The 22014-nt window shown below is 51.3% G+C and overlaps 1 protein-coding gene across 5 annotated transcripts in view; it reads left to right on the forward strand.

Annotated features, from left to right (window-relative positions):
* Window positions 1-2194: 2194 nt before the first annotated feature.
* Dlgap3 (DLG associated protein 3) overlaps window positions 2195-22014 on the forward strand; it is a 69190-nt gene continuing 49370 nt past the window's right edge. Inside the window, exon 1 of one of the 5 annotated variants that reach the window (XM_029539969.1) lies at window positions 2195-2262. The gene's annotated coding sequence lies outside the window, so the exon portion shown is untranslated. Of the gene's footprint in view, window positions 2263-2904; window positions 3159-6258; window positions 7145-22014 lie in introns of those variants that run through there. The other 4 variants (XM_029539970.1, XM_021200175.2, XM_021200176.2 and 1 more) reach the window with 4 other exon arrangements.

A 22014-nucleotide genomic window follows, 5' to 3' on the forward strand; every position in this document is an offset into this window, starting at 1 on the left:
TCAGAAGCCGGAAGAGAGTATCAGATCCTCTGGTACTGTATTTTCAGATGGTTGTGAGCCACTATGTGTGGGTGCTGAGAACTGAACTTGGGTCCTCTGGAAGAGCAGCCAATGCTTTTAACTGCTGGGCCATCTCATCAACTCCTGCTTCTAGACTATAAAAATACATTTGTGTCTACCTGTTAGGCATAGAATTTCTTTTTTTTCCTTTTTCCTTTTTCCTTTTTTTTTTTTAAATGTATGTGAGTACACTGTCACTCTCTTCAGACACACCAGAAGAAGGCATCAGATCCCATTACAGATGGTTGTGAGCCACCATGTGATTGCTGGGAATTGAACTCAGGACCTCTGGAATAGCAGTCAGTACCCTGCCATCTCCCCAGCCCAGGCATGGAATTTCTAATCTAGGGGGTCATACTTTACAGAGTGTTGAAGCCCCATGTTAAAAATTTATTTAAATTTCAAGATGGGCTGGGAAGATAGCTCAATTGGTAAAATGCTTGCTTTACAAACATGAGGTCCTGAGTGTGATGCCCAGAACCCATATTTAAAAACAAAACACAACTAGTCCTGGTATTGAGTACTTGTAATCCCCAGGTTGAAGTGGCAGAAATAACGGGATCTCAGGTTCACTGGCCAGCCAGTCAAACCTGCTTGTTGAGCTCCAGGACAGTGAGAGACATGTCCCCTCAAAGAAAGAGGTAGTGTCTAAAGAAGAACACCAGAGATGGTCCTCTGCTGTTACACACATGTGCATGAGCACCCCCACATACATGTTCTTTCACACACAATCTATAGACAATGATGGTGGGACAGTGTGAGAGAATGAGGTCCTTCTCTGTGTGTGAATGACCGCAGAAGTCAGATTCCCAGGGAGTTGGTTTAGAGAGTCTTTATTAGTGGTTTAAATAACCATTGTCCTTATTAATTACTGGATTGGTGTTCTCTACCTGAGGTAAACCTGTTTGATTAATTAGTAGGTTCCAGGACGGGAACTCCATCGTGTTCTTTCTGGTTTTGTTTGAAAAAAAAAATCTAAACTTTAATAATTTATTTAGCGTGTATGGGGGCACGGGATAGTGCACACAGGCGCTGCGATACTTGAGCTTGTGTGGAGGTCAGAGCAACTTGGGAGAATTAGTTATTGTCTCCTTCTACTGTGTGGGCTTGGGGGATGTAACTCAGTCATCAGGTTTGTCAGCAGGCATCCTTACCCACTGAGCCACCTCACCAGCCCTTAGGTTCTCAATGCGAAAACACAGCTCGTTGGTAACAGCAAAGAAGAAAAGCTGTGTACTAAATGTCCGTGTTCATTGTAAAATGCCTTCCGGTTTACAGAATACATCTTAGAGCTGACAGAGAGAGCATGGAGGTACCTTTTACATGATGACTGTTCTTATGCTCCATGGGAAATGAGACATTTCTCTCAGTTCTACAAAGTGTTCCTGGACCAACTTTCTATCTTACTTTCTCTGACATCTGCTCTTTGCTGAATAAAGGCTGGTCTGGGAATTGTCTGCAGCTTCACTACATGATTGAAGGGACCATGAAGTGGTCTCGTGGGCGGTAAGATAGTTGGCCAGTCTGTTCATCTCACTGGACTGCTTGGTTTCTCCGCAGGAGAAGGGTTCTTTAGGTCTCTTTTTGTCATTTATGTAATGTGGCACCTTAAAAGATTCCCCTGGGGAATGGGTGTGGGCTTGGCTCCAGATTCTAGCTCGTTAGGACCCATGACTTCTACTTACCGTGCCTCAGTATGCCCGGTTACTCAAGGAGGGGAGACAGTGACCCCAAAGGAATACAGAGAAATAGGAGTCATTGTTGGGGACCTTGACTCAGAACATCTCCCAAGGTCTGTCCCTAGGGTGGTGGACTGTCTCAAGGCTCCCAAGCCCACACCTCACCACCTTAAGTTTTCAAAACCATATAAGGTAGAGGATGTAGGTCGCCCTCTACCACAACTTGGAGCGCCCCAGGAAGCGTGCCCTCAACACCCGCTTGGAAAGTCAGAATTCAGAACCGGCCCCTCCCCCATCTCCTCAGCCCCTCCTCCTGCGGCTTCCCCACGCGGCCCCCTCCCCCCCATTACAGCATCGCTCTGGGCGCCAAGACGGATTCCAGCCAGGGACTGCTGCAGTCAGCTCTCAGCGCTTCTGCAGCTTGTGTCCTGGCTCTGCAGCTTCGCGCTGTGCTTCGGACAGTCCCCTTTCCCTCCTCTACCCCACCCCCGCCATGGCACAGCCCCTGGCTCGGGGCCCAGAGGTGGGCGGGCACAGTGGGCACGGGTGGGGCCCCCAGCTAAGACGGCAGGTATAGCGGGGTTCTCCCTGCACACTGGGGATTGCCTCCGCTGGCGGACTGTGGGTGAGGGACGCCTGTCAAAGACTCGGAGGCCAGGCACAGCGCCCCGCCCTGGCAGGGGTGGGGCAGAAGGGACTGGAGCGGGGAAGGGGGGACTCCTAGAGCCCAGGCCAAGAGCTGAGGTCAGGGTACAGACCCGGGAAACTAAGGACAGTAGCCTAAGAGGACGTGCCTGCGAGGGGGAGGTTGTGTGTGACATTCAGGGTGTGACTGCCTCGGTGAGGCTGCCGTGTGTATCCCCCAACTGCCCGCGCTCTGGGCTTGGGTCCCGGTGCCCAGGTCTGCTGTGCGCGGTCGTGACACCGAATGTGCTGGTTCCTGGGTCTTCGGTGCACACCGACCCGGGGGACCACATTCGCATCCCCGAGCTGGGCCTCCCCGGCGCTATCGCTCAGAGACGCGGGCGCTCCTCCGGGACCGCGGCGGCCGCCCGCCGGCTGCGACCTCGGTCCTCGCGGGGCCGCTGCGGGGGCGGGGAGCGCGGGCCCCCTCCCTGTCGCGGGCTCCTGGCTCGGCCGCCCTGCGCGGGGGCGGGGGCGGGGGCGGAGCGCGCGGGCGGGATCCCCCCGCCTCCCCGTCCTGGTCCCCGGGAAATCCAGCCTCCGTGGCTTGGCCGCCTCCGGCTCCCGCGCCCGCGGCCGCTCAGCACTCGCTCGGGGCTCCGCAGCCGGCGCGGCCCCTCCGCCGGGGGCTCCGCAGTGCCGGGTCCGGGAGCCCGCACTCGCTCCCGCAGCCGCAGCGCCCCCGGCCCGGGCCGCCGGCACCATGTAACCCCGGCCGGAGCCCGACCGGGCCAGGTAAGCAACCGGGAGGGGTGGGGATCGGGCCGCGCTTGCCGCGCCCTCTGCAGCGCCCCCCAGGCTCAGCCCCGCTGCAGCCCCGGCGCCGCCCACGCCCGGGGCTCCAGCGGCCTGGGCTCGGGCCCCGAGATGGGGGGGAGGGGCTGGGCCTCTGCGGCCGCCCCCGGCCTCACCCTGGGCCTGGAGGCCGGCGTGACTGACCCCGGTGACGGGTTGGGGACCACGCGCTCCGCAGACGCGCTGTCCCGGCCGGGGCCGCGGGAGGCCGGCCAGCGCCCGCCCAGCCCTTGCCGGGCTGGAATGAAAGCTTGGGTCTGGGAGGGAGTAGCCTGCTGGCTGTGGGGGGAAGTCGTGGTGTTGGGGAGATCCGGAGAGAAGTTTCCTCTGCAGGTGTGTGAGCGTGCATGTGATGAGGGTGTCACCGTGTGGGTCTGTGGGTGAGTGAGTGTAATGCAGTGAGCGTTCAGGGTGTTAACCGTCCACGAATCTGTCGACATATGTGTGGTTGACTGTGTGCTGTCACTGTGTGGCTGTCTGTGTATGTAGGTGTCTCAGTGTGTGTGTATGAATGGACGTGCGTGTGCATGTGCATGTGCGACTATCTCAGTGAATGGGTTTGGGTATGTGTACTGTATGACTGTGTGGGAATACATCCAAGCAGGGTTCACCCACACCTGGGGTTTGCCCCGCCCCCATTCCTGGTGGGACTTAGCACCGGGAAGATTCTACTTTTCCGAGGTCAGACCGCCCCCCCCCCCCCAGGGTCTCCTTATCCTGGACACAGACGGGAGCACACTGCATCTTCATCTACTTCCTGGGGCACCCTCTGCGAAGTCACTGGTATCTTTCCCGCATGCTGGGTCCCTGCTGGTCTTGGCTGCGTACCTGTGTGTGGGGGGATACTTTTTTTTGGGGGGGGGAGGGTGAAGAGTACTAGGAGCTTGTGTTATTTCAGTGATGCTTGGCCAAAGGCCCTTTAGAGTGAGACGCTGAGGAGGCCAGGAGGAAGAGCTACCTTATTAGTCCCAAATCTCCAAGTTCTGGGTCGTTGGTTTAGCTCACGGTTCAAGTGGGTCTGTACTTAGTTCTTTGAAGTAGTAATAGAAGACCTGTATCAGTCTAGGACTTTTGAAAAATTGTTCCTCTCATTTCTTCTTGTTTCTCTAACTGCCTTGGAAGCAGGCTGAAATGCTGTCAGGTTAAGCCTTATGAAATTGACAATATTGAACAGTTTTTTTTTTCAACCTGCAAAACCAGCCATTCCACACAGTTCGATCTATTATGATGCCAATTTGCAGAAGAGGATGTTGAGGCTTGGGAAATGCATTGCATCTCTCACAATCACACGTTGCCAGACCGTGGTAGAGGAACATTCTCACCCAGGTCTTCCATTGACCCAAGAAGCCCAGCTAGGCCACAGTTAGAGAGTAGCACTTTCTTGTGTTTTCTCTGACACTGGATCACTGCCTTCCACTTCTGTCCACTATCCCCTGAGTGTGTGTGTGTGTGTGTGGGGTCTACTTCTGTACCCAGCTGTCAGTGCCTAAAAGAGAGATGAGGGAGAAGAGAGGAGGGAGGGGAGGGAGAGCTTCGTGAGTTGGCAGTGAATCAGGGTCTAAAAAGAGAGTTGGGAGGGTTAGGGTGGCAGGTGTTTCCAAAAGGAACGTGAATACAGGATGAACAGCCTCAAACGCAGCCCCCGCACTCCCCCACCCACTGCCCCACTGATCTGGCAGGCAGTGCCCACTGCATTTTGTGCCAGGGGGCTCACATCCAAGGAATGAGCTTGCAGGAAGCTATAGAATGACAGGCAGAGGAAGAACCTTTGCAGTCGACTCGCTCCAACCTCTTAATTACAGATTTGGGAATCTGAAAGAGAGGAGACCTACTCAAGGTCACACAATGGACCTGTGGATTCCTAGACTAGTGTCCCCACAGATCATTTCCTAACCTTCACATCCCATCCCCAAGCTCCCCGACCCCCGCAGAGCCGAATGTGCAGGCGGGTAGGGGAAATGAAGACTCACTATGTCTAAGGCTGTCAATCCATCAGCCTGGGGACTCTGCTCTGGATAGAGGAGGTTACAGTTATTTCTGGGGATGGGGATGCCTGGAAGACCCACCACAGAGGAAGGTCATGGCCTTGGCTTAGTTCCAGCTGGCTACCAGCGGGCACTGCTCTAGGCCCAACTTCAGACTTCCTTCTTTCTTGATGCCTGCTTTTAGCAGCTGCCTGGCGTTTAGCATCTGCATCTCTTGCAGCTGATGTTGGTGCTTTTCTTCGCCCCACACAGTTTCCCATGCATTTTGCCTCTAACTGTGCTGGCAGTTTTTTTGTTTTTTTTTTTTTTTTTTTTTTTTTTTTTTTTTTTTTTTTTTTTTTTTTTTGGGCTTCTGTTGGGTAGAGAAACTTCTGAGTCTTNTTTTTTTTTTTGTTTGTTTTTTTTAACCTTATTGGGCTTCTGTTGGGTAGAGAAACTTCTGAGTCTTGTCTGATTGAAAAGGGTGTGTAGCTGCCTGAACTCTTTCTGGCCCAGTCTTCCAGGAGTTTAGAGCAAATGGTAAACATAATTGGCCTCATTTTTACTGGAGAGGAAACTGCAGTTGAATGAGGGGCTTTCTGTTTGGTTTCAGGTGACTGAAATTAAGGGGTGTGTGTGTGTGTGTGTGTGTGTGTGTGTGTGTGTGTGTGTTGGGAGAGAGTATAAGCATGAAGCTTTTATTGAGACAAGCTATAGAGACTTGCCCAGTGTCTGCCTATCCCCATGGTCAAGAAGCCTTCTCAGACTTTGATTTTACTCCCACTTGGGGGAGTCAAAGCTTCGTTTCTCAGTGGGGGGTTGGAAGAGCAGCTGTGTACCCTCCACTCCGCAAGCATCATGTCTCAATTCCCTCTTTATCTACCCCCCCTCAGTCTGAAGGCTGCTGGCTCAGCGGGCCTCCTGCCGTCTGGGGAGTCTGGGTTTGAGCTGGGGTGAGGCGGTGGCACCATCGTTATGGTAACAAGCTGCCAGCTCATCGTTGCTAATAACTTGTCAGGGCCCCTGGGCTCAGTGCAGCATCCTTTCCCATTAGCTCTTCTTCCCATGTTACAGACAGAAAAAGTGAGGCTTGGGAAGAAGGGGCCTGGGAAGAAGGGAGTCTGAGAAGGCTGGATGGCCTTTCCCCCTGTTTTCTTTGCTAGAGAGCCATGGGCAAAGAGGTAAGGTGGCTTGGGAGCTGAGTTACAAATGTGGTCGCACAGGTTTGATTTCTTGGGTTGTTCGTGTGTGACTAGCTTCATGCTTTCATAAACTTGTGCACGCTAGCTGACATGTTCGTGTGCACATATACCACAGCCCACAGGCAAGCACACTCCAAGCATCCGAGCACACTTGTGTATGAACACTGCCTCTCCCATCTGCACATAAGGCGCCCAAGAAATCTGGGTTTGTGGGGGTGTCCAGGTATGTGGGTGGGGATCTGATCTTTTTTTTTTCTGATGCAGCTTCAAAGTCTCTTGTTAACAAAGGGACAGAATGGTCCCCAGGGTTCTTCTTCCTTCCAGTCCAGAGCTCAGGATGGGAGTGGGCTGGGGACGGTACAGGGAACCCAAGCTCTCAGCTCTCCAAGTCTTCTGCCTCTGTGCCTTTTGAGCTCAGGTAACCCCTGCCCCCTCACCCCCCCCTCTGTTCTTTCTCATCCTCTCCTCTTCCTGTGTGTAAATATTAAAGAGCTGAGCCTGCAGGGCTGATGTAGACATGGGGAGAGAATGAAATTAAAAAGGATTCCCTCGCCCCCATCCCAACACCCCCGCCCTGCAGTCCCCCGCTCCTGTTTCTTCCCCTCTCTCTTCCCCTCACTCAGTGGTTCCACATGCCTCTCCTCCCCCCAGTCCAGATGGGAGCTGGCTTCTTCAGAAAGGGGGTTCAGGACAGGGTGTGGGGACCTCCTTCTCTCTTCCTCCTCCCAGCACATCTGCCCACAGGGCTGAGAGCCCCCGCGTGAGTATCTATTTTATTTTGGGGTGGTGGTTAAGAAGGAGAATGCCTTTTTGAACCAGCTGTGAGTGGTGTTGAGAGATCAAGACTGAAAGGAGGTGGGTGGGGTCCTATCTCTAAGGCTTCTTCAGGGAAGAAGCTCCGGGTCTGGATTTCTTCTCTCTTTTGAGACCTTCAGGGAAGGGAAGGATGTGAGGTGTGCCAGGGAACTGGAGCAAAGGTGGCAGTTTTGTGGTCAGAGGGGTTTCCTTGGGTAAAGCTTCTTTCTTGCTGTCTGGGTTTTGGACGCCCTCCCCCCCCCAACCCCCCCCCGCCCCGGTAGAGTGGCTGTGGGAACTGTCCCCAGTGCTGAATGATCCTCGGCAGAGAAGCGCTCCTTTGGAGCTGTCCCAGGTGCTGAAAGGGTTTTGCTCCGTTGACGGAAAGGTGCCCGGGCAGTAGTACTGAGGGTTCACTAGAAACATTCTCCCAAGTGACCCACTTTCCAAGGGCAGAGTCCCTGGATAGAATTATAAATTCTGAGGTCATTCTTATGAATTCAGGCCTCACAGTTGTTAGTGGCATTTGGTAAAAGGACTTTCTTTCCCCTTTTGAGTTCACCTTCCTCTTGCCAAAACCTGTTAGTGTGGGGCTAGGAAGGGGCAGTACAATTGAGACCGTAAGCTTTATTCTTCTGAGATCATATTAGTACAACAAACTTATGGACCCTGGGTGAGTCCGTAAGTTTCCCTTTGTGTCTCAGAAGTTCAGACTCAAGACATTCAGAGTTTTGAGTCTGGCAGGGTAGACTACAGTGGATGGGGCTCAGGAAAATTGATTGGCCACTTGGTACCAACCTGCTAACCATAACTTTAGATTTGAGAAGAGGAACCCTAAAATATTCTGAACGTCTGCTTGTGCTCTGCCCATCCCCAGCCCTGGCTGGATGCATCATTTGGGAGAGACTTGTGTTGGGGAGGAAGATTTCTCAGCAAAGGATTCAAGGAGTGGGTGGGGTTGTTCAGTGCCATGGAGAAGAGGAGGAGGAGGCTACTGGAGACAGGGCAGCAGGGAAAAGGAAGATCTGGGGGAGTGAAAAAAGATATATCCAAATGGAAGGAGGAGTTCTGGGTTTCGACACTCAGCTGCTCTGGAGAGCTTTTCCCCTACTGACCTGCGGTCAGGGTCATGTGAAATATCTGGGTTCTTCTGCTTTGCTTTTGTAACCACGGAGGGAATAGAGCAACGAGTTATTTCTCCAGGTCCTGTTCCTTGTCATCCCAGGGGGATGAGAGCCAAATGTCAGGACATGCAGATGAGATGGTGTGTGGGGGAAACAACAGGCGCGGGGGGGGGGGGGCTGATGGCAGCTCACCTCCCATACCCAAGAGCACAATCAAATATTCAAATGGGATCCTTCCGAGTGGGAGGGGCAGGGGACGGTTTCCAGAGGACTCTGGGCAGCCACTGGGTGTGGCAGGAAATTCAAGATGTGAGAGAGATTTCCAGAGGTCTCACACTGAACCAGTCTCTCCTTCCCTCATAGGACTCCGGGTTCACAAGGGGCCCTTCTTCCATCATGTTTTTGATATTAACTCAAGATGATTCCCCCTTCTTGAGCTGCTTGAGAGGAGCTGAGTTTTCGTATGCTTGTGGGTGCTGGGAGGTGGTGGGTGTGGGTGTGGGTGCCTGTTTGGGGAGGGGAGGTGTTTGTGCTCCACTCAGCTCCCTTGGTTACATAACAGCTTTGATAAGGCTTTGGAGCTGCTGCTACTGCCTGAAGCAGTCACCCCTCCACCCCCTCATGGAAGGCTTGGTGTCCACCCCCTTCTCCCTGGCCCCTTAGAGAGTCCTGCTATTCATGATCCAGTGTTCTAGCAGTTGCTTCTCTTCCAGGAGGTGTCCGCAGCTTACCTCTCTGTCCCTGAGTGGCTCCTGTTTAGAAACCCTCGCTTTTATGATTTTTCAGCCCAGGTCATCCCCTTTACGTTTCTGAGAGTCCTGGTCTGCCTTCTCCCTTGTTAGGGCTCTCAGACTGATTGCCTTGGGAAACTGGACAACATGCAACTACTCTGAAGGGAAGAAGAGGGGTGTCCCAGGAGGCTTCAGGATACAAAGTAGTTCATTTACTGTTCTTTCTCTGCCTCAATATCTGTTTCAGAGTTTGGGAATGGAGAAACCTACCCAGAAGTGTTAGGAGAACTATCTTTCCCCTTCTCCTACAACTAAGGGATGCGTGTGGGGGATGGGCTACCTCTTGGACAGTATGAGTTGTACCAACTTTATTGTCATCATCACCCAAGGTGTCTGAACAGGTACTGTTTTTGCCAGGCATGGGACAAGGGGATTTCAAAACATGGCCCGGAGCTGGGTGTACCTTGTAACTAACAGGAACAGCTTTGCAAATGGAGAGGTGGGAGACCTTGCAAGTTGCAAATATAAGTTTATTACTAGGATATACAAGGATGGGTTTCTGTCTTTGCGGACAGGGTAGAGAAGCCTGGGGGTTGGGGGGAAGCTGCCTGTACTATGAGTGGGTCTGTGAGACTTTGCGTGTGTGTATACATGTGAGCACATACATACATGAGTGTATGTATAACTTTGTATACATCCATTTATACATTTGACTGTGAAGGCAGCTAAACCAGCAGATGGGTGTGTGGTGTGCTCATCCAGCAATATAGATGTGTGGTCATGTGTACATGAACATGAATGTGAGTCTATGTATGTACTTATTTATAAATAAATACATACATATTTACTGAATGATTTAGGAGCACATGAATATATGTACATAAATTTGATTCACAGAGAGAGATAGATATTGAAGTTGACTTAACATTGGCTCTGTCCAAAAGTTATTTTCCGACTAACTTGAACTTGAACTTGAACTCTGGTGTCTGAGCTCTTCAGAAAGCAGGTGTCTCTGATTCCCAGGTCCCAGGAAGCCAGCTAGTGCCCATCACCATTCATGTGAAGGCAGTTTGCAGAGGGAAATCTTGATGACATCTGTGAAGGGGATCCGGTCCTGATGTTGTCCAGATGCTGTGATGTTTAGGGGTGTTTGTGGGGAAGTGTAGAGGAGCAATATCAACACTACTCTAGAGGTTTCATGAATTAAGAACAAGTTGTTAACAGAAAGGGGCAGGGGATATTAAGGAGGCCCAGTATGTGTGTGTGTGTGTGTGTGTGTGTGTGTGTGCGCCCATACAGGGCATGTAGCAATGTGGGTATTACTTATCTATGGTAGTATATACACATATAACATAAGTATGCTTTCTAATATGCATATGAAAACAAATTTATACACACACACACACACACACACACACACACACGGACATGCCCATAAATGTTAACATACACACATATGTGAACAGTGTATATGAACTGTCCCAGTATATGGTGGCTGTGGCCTAATGACAACTTGTAGCCATAAACCTCTGTATTTCGTGTACTCAATTCTTTGTGTTTTGAGACTCTGTACTATAGGATGGCACAGAATTCAGTATGGCACAGAATTCAGTATGTATCCCATAATGGCCTCGGATTCATGGCAAAACTCCTGTCTCAGTCCTGGGTGTTGGGATTACTGATATGAGCCACCACTGTGCCCGGCTCATCCAAAGCTGATAAGGGCTTATCTGCAGTCCCTGTTCCATCCCAAGTGCCTCACCTAGGGCACATAGTCACCCATTCAATGTCTAGCTTACGCTGACAGCGTTCTACAGATTGTACTCGGCACTCGATGCGCCTTAACTTGGAGTGACTTGCAGTCTGAGGAGGAAATGCAGAGGCATGTGAGCCTAAGGGGCACCATGAATCTGAGGAGAAAGTTGGGTCAGCTCTGGAGTGTGAGGGAGGAGTTTGACAAGGACCCAAAGAAAGTGGAGGGGGTGGAGCCAAGGCTTAAAAGAAGAGTGAACTTTTGCCATGTGAGCAAGTGAGGGGACTGGTATCACAGAGCAAGAAGTGTCCAACTGGGCGGTGAGATGGCTCAGTGACACCAAACCTGATGAGTTCCAACTCCAGAACTTACATGAAAGAGCTGCCTTCCGCAGGTGCTCTGCCCTCCACACGCACACCGTGCATGCCACAAGCAAATAAACAAATATACACATAAACAAATGTATAAAAACTATAAGAAGGAACGGTCCCAGCCTGTCTCCCATCCTCCACCCTTGCTCCACGGACTCAGGGGATGGAATAGGATAAAACTACCCCTCCCCCAACCCTCCCCATCCCCCAACTCCCTTCTTCTTCCCTGTCTCTTTCCCACCCCTTTCTGAGACAGGGTCTCAAATCAAGCTGGCCTCAGACACACCAACTAGCAGAGAATGACCTTACATTTGAGCCTCCCTCTGCTTCTACTTCTTGAGTGCTGTAATTACAGGCATGCACCACCATGATAGATTTTAGGTAGTGTTGGGGGATCAAACCCAGGGCTTTCTGTGTAGTAGGCAAGCACGTCCCCAACCGTGCTTATGCTTTCTATCTCGTGCTTATGCTTTCTATCTCGCCAGGAGCCACATTTGGAGTGCATAGTGGGTGGGGCTAGAGTATTAGGTGTGAAACCATTGTCCATTGCCTCCCTGGTCCCAAGGGGCTTCCTTTCCATCCCATAGAGAAGCTGGAAAGTTCCACCACGAGGCTTGATGCTTTCCTTTCCTCTCAGCCCGGAGATGCTCTTTTAGACATTCACGCCATTCCCCCTCCCTTTCTTCAAATCTTGGCTCAAAAGTCTCTTTTCTGCAGAGGCCTCCCTCCCCAGCAGCCTAACTTAAATAGCCTCTTGCTGCTCTACTGCCGCACCCCAGTTTATATATATTTTAAATTTTTGCTCACCACCACCATTACCTCATATCTTGGTTTCCCATCTCACCAGACCGTAAACTTCCCGGGAAATGGGAGGTTCGTCGGCCTTGCTCACTGAGTTCTTGACTGTGCCAGGAAGCGTATCTGGTTTGGAGTGGAGCACTCTCAGTTTATTTGTAACAGATTATAAAGGGATCACACACTAGCTGCTGATAGGATGAGTGGATCAAGGTGTGAGGCGGGGAGACTGGTTTGGGATGCTGTTGTGATAGCCTTGGTGAGAAGTGAGGACGAGGGTGGCCTGATGTAGGGTTTTAACCATGGAGGAAGAGGAAAGGAGACAGTGTTCACACCCATGCATGCATGTGTACACACACACACACACACACACACACACACACACGCATACACACGTGCACACACACATACATACACACATGAGCGTGCACACACAGGCACATACACACACACAGAGCAAAGGCTAAGGAGGGAAGTAGAAGTGTGTGTGTGTGTGTGTGTGTGTGTGTGTCTCACTGTGTGTATGTCACGACTAATACCCCCCATGAGAAGCTGGACACCCTCCAACTAACCCTGGCTGCCATTCCCCCTTCCTTTAGGATTTTGTCACTACCAACCCACACACGCCCACCTCTGCCAGCCAGGCTGCAGAGGGCTGCTAAGCAGGGTCTCTGTGGTTCCATTGCATCGGTGACGGTGACTGCAAATTCTTAGGGAACAGGCTAGATGGCAGGCGGGATACTGAACAACAGGAAGGACCTTAGCAAAGCAGAGCCACAGACACAGCCTTGAAGACAGAGAAAAAGAAGGGCGAGCTGGAGAGCTTAGGCACAGCTCAGACTTCCTGAAATCAGATGTGGTATTGTCTCTTACCAGCCCAACCCCTCCCCTGGTAGGGCGGGTACCATAGCTAGAGATGCTGGGAGCTCTTGGTTCCTGCCTGGGTCTTTGATGCGAAGTCAGGTCCAGTTTCTATAGGATGGTCTGGGACTTGGCAGTATGGGAGGAATTTCTCTTTGTGTTTTGACAGATGATTTCCTCCTCTCTCAAGAGAGCCAGGGGCTTTGAGCTTATACTGTAGAATGGGGAACTAAGGTCAGACCTCAGGCAGGACCAGTGGGCTGCTAGTAAGAAGGAACCAAGGCACCATCTGTGATCACTGATGGGGAGAACTAGAGAAAGAAATGGGGGTTGGGGGGTCACTCTCCCCCCACCCCCTGCCCGACCTCTGGGGAAAGAGATAATTCAAGGCTAAAGATCTTTTTGCTCGTTCATCATCCAGACCTCTACACCTAGGGCTGGGCTGCTTTGCAACAGGGAGGTTGGTGCTAAAACCCATTTCTAGGTTGTGGGGTGGAGGGGACCCCTCTGTTGCTCTCCTATCTCTTTGGGGACTAGGGGACTGGTGCCGCAGCCTCTCCCTTCCCACCTGGGCTGTGAGCTTGGGGGTTGGGCCGAAACCGCCGCCAGAGCCGCCCACCTGCCCGCGGTGTCATGGCAACGACTCTGCCCACGTGGACGAAGAGGAAAGGGAGGAGAAGAGAGGAGAGGTGTCGCCAACGTGAAGATGGGAGGGGGCTTCTCAGAGTTCCTAGGGTCCTCACTCCTCTGCTTAGACCAGGTCTAACTCCTTTCTCCCCAGAGACCCCAGGGGAGGGTGTGGCTGGGTTTCTGTCCCGGCTACAGAGTATGCTTGTCCTTGAGTGGCCTGAGTAAAGATGACCTTGGCCTCTTGCACGTGGACCTTGGCCGGGGTTCTGGGGAACATGGAGTTTTTGCACATGCACACTTCTCCATGTCTCCCCATACAAGTCGGGGGGTGGTGCCTGGGGCTGAGGGGATGAGAGCCCGACCTACTTCTCCATTTTCTCACTATTTTTCAAAAGGAAAATGACCCACTTTTCAACCAATCAGACTGGGGCCTGTTCCCAGGCTGATTCCCAGAGCCCCCCTGCCCAGGCCTCTGCCCCATTCCTCAGCCTCTTTGCCACGTGCTGGACCCACTTCTCGGGGAAGCAGGTGCACCTCTGTGGAGGGGTTCTTCATTGCCATCTGTACTGGGCTTAGGGAAAGAGCCTGCTTTGTAGAGGGGGTGGGGTGGGGTGGGGTGGGGTTGGGGGACGGGAAGCCAGGGCCAAAGCTGGCCTGAGAGCAGCCAGCCTCTTGGGCAGATGCCCTTGAGTGTCACAGCCCTTGGCTTTTTGAGTGTCCCTTTTCCTAGCCCCTGACAGTCCCAGGATGCATCTCCCATTTCACAGCAAGGATTCTGGGGATGGTGGGAAAGCTTGTTTCAGGGGTAGCCCAGCTTCCTGAGCTGCTCTTTTCCAAGTGGAAAGGAAAGTCTGCTGTGCTTGTCTGCCTGCCACAGCTCCTCCAGGAGAACCCCCCCCCCCCCNCCCGCAAAAGGCTTCTGCTTGGGCCTTGTTTTTCAGCCCCTCTTCTTCTAGGATATTGGTCTGGGCCTCAGAGCTCCCCCTCCCTCAACTATATTGGCCTGGGCTGGCTCGGGGGGTGATTAGGGATTTAATTATTTAGTTTCTCTAGCTCAGTAGATTAATTCCATCCATCACAGGCAGGCCGAGCTTTCTCTCCCTCTTTGGGCTGCCTGGCCAACCCCAGAGGAAGGGAGCATCATTGCCCACCTGGGCCTAGTATTGGGTTTGGGACCGATGGATACAGTTCTTGTTGGGGGAGTATTTGATGTATGGCACTGAGCGGGTGTGGGTGCCTGTGAGATATGAACACATAGAACTCTCACAGGGAGATAAGGGATGAATGTGTCATGCTTGTGTCTGTGCACCCAGACGTTGGTGTCTTTGGGGTGATAATGCAGACGTGGGAAGAACTCTTGTGGGAACTACGTTTCTATATGCTAAGTGTCCAGGACTCTCTATGAGAGTAAGTGCTTTTTTGTTTTTTGTTTGTTTGTTTTTGTTTTTCGAGACAGGGTTTCTCTGTGTAGCCCTGGCTGTCCTGGAACTCACTCTGTAGACCAGGCTGGCCTTGAACTCAGAAATCCTCCTGCCTCTGTCTCCCAAGTGCTGGGATTAAAGGGGTGCGCCACCACGCCCGAGAGTAAGTGCTGTGTGCGCGTGTGGATGATTGCATGGGCGTGGTGCTTAACATCTGGATGGACAGATGAGGTAAAAGGTGAGTGGGCGGATTGAGGTATTTGTGTGGCCATGTGTGACAGAAATAAATGGTAGGGGTGGAGCTTTTCTGAGGTGAGCGCTGAACTAGACCTACAGGGGGTCTATCGGCTGACCTCATCCGAGATCTTAACTCAGAAAGATGTTTCTGGTACATACCTGTTCAGTCTGAACCTAGTCTCCTTTTTGGTTGAGAGTATCAGCCCTGTGTTCTACCATCTGTATCACCTCAGGCAGTTTTCTTTACATTTTAAGCCCCAGTTTTCTTATCTGTTAGACGGGATGGAGGATGGTGCCTACCATGGGCAGTGGTGGTAACTGTGTGAGAAGATATTTTTCTCCTACACAGTTTAACACAGTGCTTGCACATTTACAGAATTCAAAGAGCTGATCTTAGCCCGAGTGGTGGTGCACTCCTGTAATCCCAGTACTTGGGATGCTGAGGCAGAGGGATCATAAATGGATGAGTTTGGGTCTAGCCTGGGCTATACATTGAGTTTCAGGCCACCCTAAACTGTGTATAGTTAGATGTCTCAAAAGCCAAAACTAGGGTCTAGAGCAATGGCCTCCGTGGTTAAGAGCACTTGCAGAGGACTGGGGCACCCACACTGAACTGCTCATACTTGCTTGTAACTCCAATGCCCTCTTGTATTCCCTGTGAATCTTGTACATATGTGGTGCATGTGTAGTCAAGCAGTTTTACACACATATACATAAGTAAGAGTGAATGAATGAATGAATGAATGAATGAATGGGTCATTTTTAAAGTAGCTGGGCATAGTGGTGCACATATGTAAGCCCAGCATTGGAGAGGCAGAGGCCGACAGATTGTTGGCATTTTGTGTGTGTGATCATGATGTGGGGGACCAAACTCAAGGCCTTGTAAATGCTAGACAAACATTCTACCACTATCTCCCAGCCTAACTTGTGATTTTTCGTTTTTGATGTCAACCTGGTCTATGTAAGTCCAGGCTAGCCAGGGATACACAATGAGACTCTGTGTACCTCTAGATGTCCTGGAACTTGCTCTGTAGACCGAACTGGTCACAAACTCAGAGATCCAGGCAGCCTCTGCCTTCTGAGTGCAGGGATTAAAGCCCTTTCACTCTCTCTCTCTCTCTCTCTCTCTCTCTCTCTCTCTCTCCTTCCCTCCGTCCCTCCGTCCCTCCGTCCCTCCCTCCTTCCCTCCCTCCGTCCCTCCGTCCCTCCGTCCCTCCCTCTCTCCCTTTCTTTTCTTTCTTTCTTGGCATGGTAGTATACATCTTTAACCCTGACACTCAAGAGGCAGGTGGATCTCTACGAGTGCAGGTGGATCCTTGTGGTCTATATAGACAATTCCAGGACAGCCGAGGATGTAGCTCAGTTGGAAGAGTATTCACCTGGCACACGTGACCCTGTTTTCCATCTTTATCACCTCAGTAGTCAGGAGGTAGAGACAGGAGGATCTCTGTGAGTTCAAGACCAGCCTGGTCTACACAGTGAGTTCTAGACTAGCCATAGCTATGAAGTGAGACTCTGTCACAAAAACCAAACAAACAACAAACGAACAAATGACTGTAATTACTACTAATACTAATGTCATTCTTGACTACATAGCAAGTTCAAGGCCAGCTTGGGCTACAAACTATAGCCTTCTAAGTTAACAGGCAGCTGAGGTTTTTCTGTTCTGTGCTGGACTCTGCTTGTGTTCCTCCCTGGGCAGGACCCAAGCTCTGCCTGCTCTGGAAGTCTGGCCCAGGTGCAGAGCCGTTTCTCCCTCCTTCCAGTGCATCAGCTGTTGGTTGCTGCTTCTTGGTGACTCAGTCACTGGAGCTGAACGCATTGAGAGTCTACTGTACGCTTGGCTTGGCCATGTAGAAACAGATAGCTGATCCTAGCCTCTCAGGAGTTTAACCCTCATACCCCACATTTATCTTACCGTGCAGAATAAGGGACATGGGACAGAAGAGGAGCTAACATCTGCTCTGTCTTGGGCTCCATGGGAAGGCAATTCTTAGTTAATACTTTATGCAGGGCTGGGATGTAGCTTAGCTGACAGAATGCTTGCCCGGCTTCTACAGAACCATGAGCAGGATCCTCCGCACTGCATAAACTGGGCATGACGTATGCCTAGGATCTCAGTTCTTGCGAGGTGGAGACAGGATGGCCAGTTATTTATGGTCATTTCAGCTACAGCGTGGGTTTGAGGCTAGCATGGCTACTTGTGAGCCTGTCTCAAATGCCCCAGAGGTGCAAGTAGCAGGAAGGTCTGCTCGGCAACTAGCTGTTACAGGTTCTGTTACTTCTTGCCCTGCACACCCGACCAACCACTGTGTTCCCCACCCCAAGGCTTCCCATTCTGTTCTCAGATCCTCCACGTCCAGAGGGTCAGAGGAGAACTGGGCTTAGGCATTCCCACAGCTGAGACAGGGTCAGTAGACTTCAGGCAGAGCGGAAGGTTAGGAGATACCAACCAAGCATCGGCCAACAAAAGCCCCTTAAAGGGTCCAGCCTTGAACTTGATTCTCCTGTGGCATGGACCCAGAAGGAGAGGATGGGCCAGACATCCCTGTGCCAGAGGGCTTGAGGGGGGTGGGGCGGGATGCTAACCCTTAGTTGTAGGTTCCATGGCAGAGACACACGACCAGTTGGCTAGGCTGGAAGTAGAAAAGGCTGTGGACTTGGCCTGCACAGAATCACATGTCTACTGGACCCCTGTTGGGACTTGGCTCCTGCCTCTTGTTCTCTGGTGGCCCTGGCACTCTGGCAACACCTTGGAGGCCAGAGCGAGTCACACACAAATGAAAGAAGATGCTATGATATTCATGTTAGAACAGACGTAAGGATGGAGATCAATACACTATATCTTGGACTGATCAATTAGTTATTGGTTGCCCACAACTTAAGGAGGCAAATAACACTGTCTCCATTTTACAGACGAGGACATTAAAACCCAGGCAGTGAAAACAAGCTGTTTAGAGTTCAACTGAGGTAGCACAGGCACAGGTAGATAGCATCATTTCAGTCCTCTGTGTGGTGACTGTTGAGCTCTCTCTTCTCCATCTCTGGAGTGGGAAGAGAGACTGCCATTTATGGCAACAGAGGACTCTGGAGGTCTGTGAACCTAAGGACTCTGGTTCCTTCAGGTTCCTCCATTTTGGGACACCGGGGCTGCGCTGCTGTGTTCTGGGTGCTTGAGATGTGGGAGGTGTTCAGAGGTATTCTAGGCAAGCAAATTCCTGGATGCAAAAAAAAAAAAAAAAAAAAAAAAAAAANAAAGAAAGAAAGAAAGAAAGAAAGGAAGGAAGGAAGAAAGAAAGAAAGAAAGAAAGAAAGAAAGAAAGAAAGAAAGAGTTTCTACAGCACCCGTTTCTGATACACCAGGCATGACTGCAGGTCTCTGCCCAAGGCTGTCTGAGAAATTCTCTCCAAGAGGCCCTGCGTTTAATTCTCATGCATTTAAATGGATTCCCCTTCATCTTCAGCCAGCCCTCAGCCCTGGGCTGGACATCTTAGCTGCCTTACTTTAACCCTTGTGGCATTGTAGACCTGAGAAAGAAACCATTCCTGTCTCTTTTTGAGCATAGGGGCATGCTGTCATAGGGGCACGCTGTCACAGGGGCACGTTGTCATAGGGGCACACTGTCATAGGGGCATGCTGTCATAGGGGCACGCTGTCATAGGGACCCACTGTCATAGGGACCCACTGTCATAGGGGCGCATTGTCATAGGGGCATATTGTCAGTCAGAGAGGAAGACAGTTCCTTAGGGACCATGTTTGGTGGACTATAAATCTGACTTGTTTAGCTCAAAACTTAGAAAAGACACCCTCTGTCCCCAGACACCACTGGATAGAGTCTCCTAGGAGTTCTGTTCCTGAGACTTCTCTCAGCAAGGGGAAGCTCCCAAACTTGGGATCCTGGAGACCCTTGAGGAGTTGGGGGTGGGACGGGGTGGTGACACACATACCTGAGAGTAGAGGGACTGGAAACAGTTGGCCCTGAGAGAGAGAATGAAGGTTGGTCAGCATGGCTGTATCTGAGGCCTTTCGGAAGCCCCGGATAAGGAGGCGGAAGCTCACATTTGGTATGCGGAGCTTCTTGACTCTGTGGCCCCAGCTAGAGAAGGGGCTGGGATCCAACAAGTCTTGGTGACCTACTTGGGGCTGGCGGTGGGCACTGAGCCTGGCTCCTACAGCTCAGTCCCTCAGAGCCTCCTCACAGTCTTGTCTGTCTCTGCATCACTCACTTCGAGGCTCATCCCCTCCCTTCTGTCTTCTCCACCACACACACACACACACACACCCCCATGCCAAAGAGCACGTCTGATTGATACAAGCAAACATTGAGAGCTGGCTCTGTTTAGACACAGGATTTTGAATACTGGTCTTTCTGAGCTCTCCAAAGCCTTTGGAGGGAAGGCTGGGGAGGCCCTTTCCTCTGGCTTCTGTGCACAGGAGAGTGGGCGAGGGCAGCAGGGAAGCCATTCATTCCCGTCTGCCAGTACCATGCCTTCTAGATCACAGACGAACACAGGCCTAGTCACTGCCCCCTTGGAGCTGATGTTTCACCTCTGGAAGACATACCATAAAAATGTAATGGGTGAAGAAAGTAATTTCAAAGATCCATAAGTGCTTTGGGGCGGCGGACCAGGGTGGTGTAGAAAGAACCTCGGGGAGGACAAGGTTAGACTTTAGTTAGAGTGAGTGGTTAGGGAAAGCCTGTCGGAACTGAGCCCGGCAAGATGAGACAGAGGAAGCCATGGGAATATCTGGGGCAGAGTGTTCTGGCCGTGAGAACATCAAGTGCAAAGCCCCCCTGAGGTGGGATTTTCAAAGAGATTATAGGTGGTATGGGTTATGCACAGGCTTGCATGAGCACTGCCTGATGGGTCAGGAGATGCATTTAGACTTAGCCCTGCTGAAATGTCTTGAGTGTTTTGGAAGAGGAAGCCCATTTCCTGCAGCCCTCTTGCCCAGAGCTCCCAGAAAGACCTGATTAAATAAAGTAATGAAGGTAAAGGAATATGTCTGTAAGCTTCCCTCCTTCCATTCTATTCCCCCCTCCCCACTTGCTGTGGCAAGGACAGTAGGGGAGGCATTTTTCCTTGGAGTCTTAAGGGCTAGGGTTGGGCCATGGGGCTGGACTGGGAGAAGCCAGGGGAACCATCTAGCAACAGAGATGCTGACAGAGATACCACAGCCAAACTAAGGTCAGATTGGTTAAGGGGGCTTAGATGAAAGTGGATGCAAGAAGAGGTGAGGGGGGTGAGAGGAATCCATAGGCAGAGATAAATAATTGTGGAATTGTGGGCCAGAGGTTTTGTGTTACAGTTCAGTGTCCCCCCAATTCCATTCCCAGTGGGCATGCTGCTGCTGTCAAACAGGGAAGCAGGCACACTCCTAGCTCTGTTAGTTCAGTTAACACAGGGAAGGGGGATGGCTAAGCTCAACCTGAAGCTGGAGCTCCCAACAGCACACATGGTTCACACACAGGCATGGAGGAAGCCAGGATCTCGGCAACAAAACAAACCTTACGGCTCACTGGCTAGGAAATCTGATCCATTGAAACCAGTATGGGGATGACCTCATAGGTCCTGTGGGAAGGGCTAAGGCTGACCCCTGTCCAAGAGCCCCAACATCCTTTCGCAGCTCTCTGGACCATCCTATCTAGTTCTTCCAGCAACATGCCAAGGAAGCAACGAATCAGCTAATATTTAATTTTTGAAATCTCCCTCTTTATCTAAGCCATCCTGTGGGTAAGCCCCTGAAACACCGGTTTTTCTTGAACACATCTGGATCCCTGGTCCCCAGATGTGGGCCATCAAGAACAACTTGTCTCTTGGGCAGCAGAGGATCACCAGCCTTAGGCAGTTGTCTCAGAGAGAGTAAATGACCTGTTCAAGGTCACTGTAAACAGGTGAAGGAAGGAAGAAAAAACAAAAACAAAAACCACGCTAGCCATAACCCTAGCCACTTGTGCAGAGTACTTACTGTGTTAGCCACAGTGCTAAGGAGTTGATGTGCTAAGTATTAACCACGTCATTAACACCTTCACGGTGACTCTAATGGCCCCATTTTATGGATGAGAAAATGGTGCAAGGGATTTGAACCTAGATTGTGAGATGGCAATGCCATTCCAGTGAGTGCTTTGATGAGGGGTGGGCCTGGTTGTCACCTCATCTCAGGGAAGGCATGCCAGTTGACCCTGGGGCAGGGGAGGAGGCAATCTGACTTCTCCCGCAGCTCCTTTCCTTCTTCCATTTTCCATTCTTTTTCTGGAAGGTAATTGCTTGGGGCAGTGACAACCTCCTGGCGAATTACACAGCTGGCTTCCCAGTGAGATTTGTAACAACAACCTCACCAGCCTGGCGGCCCCCAGCAAGTTCCGGTGTAAGAAACTAATTGCTGGATTGTGTAGTTGGTGCTAAATTGGGTAATTTCTTGGTGACGGCATCTGCGCCAAGTCTTCCATTACCAGATAGATTTGAGGTCTGTCATGGAAGAACCTGCCACACACAGCGCCCTCCTGGTCTCTACTCACAGACAGCCACAGGTAATTATAGAAGTGACTGCCTTCCTGGTCCAGAGGTTCGCCATCTGGGCGGCTCTGTGTGTCATGGGATAAGAAGAAAGATGACTCGATTTGGTAAAATAGAGAAAAAGTAGGACTGGGGATGTAGCTCAGTTGGGAGAGGTGTTTGCCTGACAAACATATGGCCCTGTGGTTTGGTCCCCAGCACCACATGAACCATACTTTAGGCATGTCTCTAGTCCCAGGACTAGAGGCAAGATGGTTACAAATTCAAGGTTGATACATAGTGAGTTAGAGACTCGCCCAGGCTACATGAGACCCTGCCTTGGGCTGGTTTAGCTGAAGCAGAGAGAGCAAGGAAGGGTGGAGTGTTTGGGAAGAGGATGATGGGAAAGGAGAA

The sequence above is a fragment of the Mus pahari genome, chromosome 6 (assembly GCF_900095145.1).
Source record: "Mus pahari chromosome 6, PAHARI_EIJ_v1.1, whole genome shotgun sequence".
NCBI classification, from domain to species: Eukaryota; Metazoa; Chordata; class Mammalia; order Rodentia; family Muridae; genus Mus; species Mus pahari.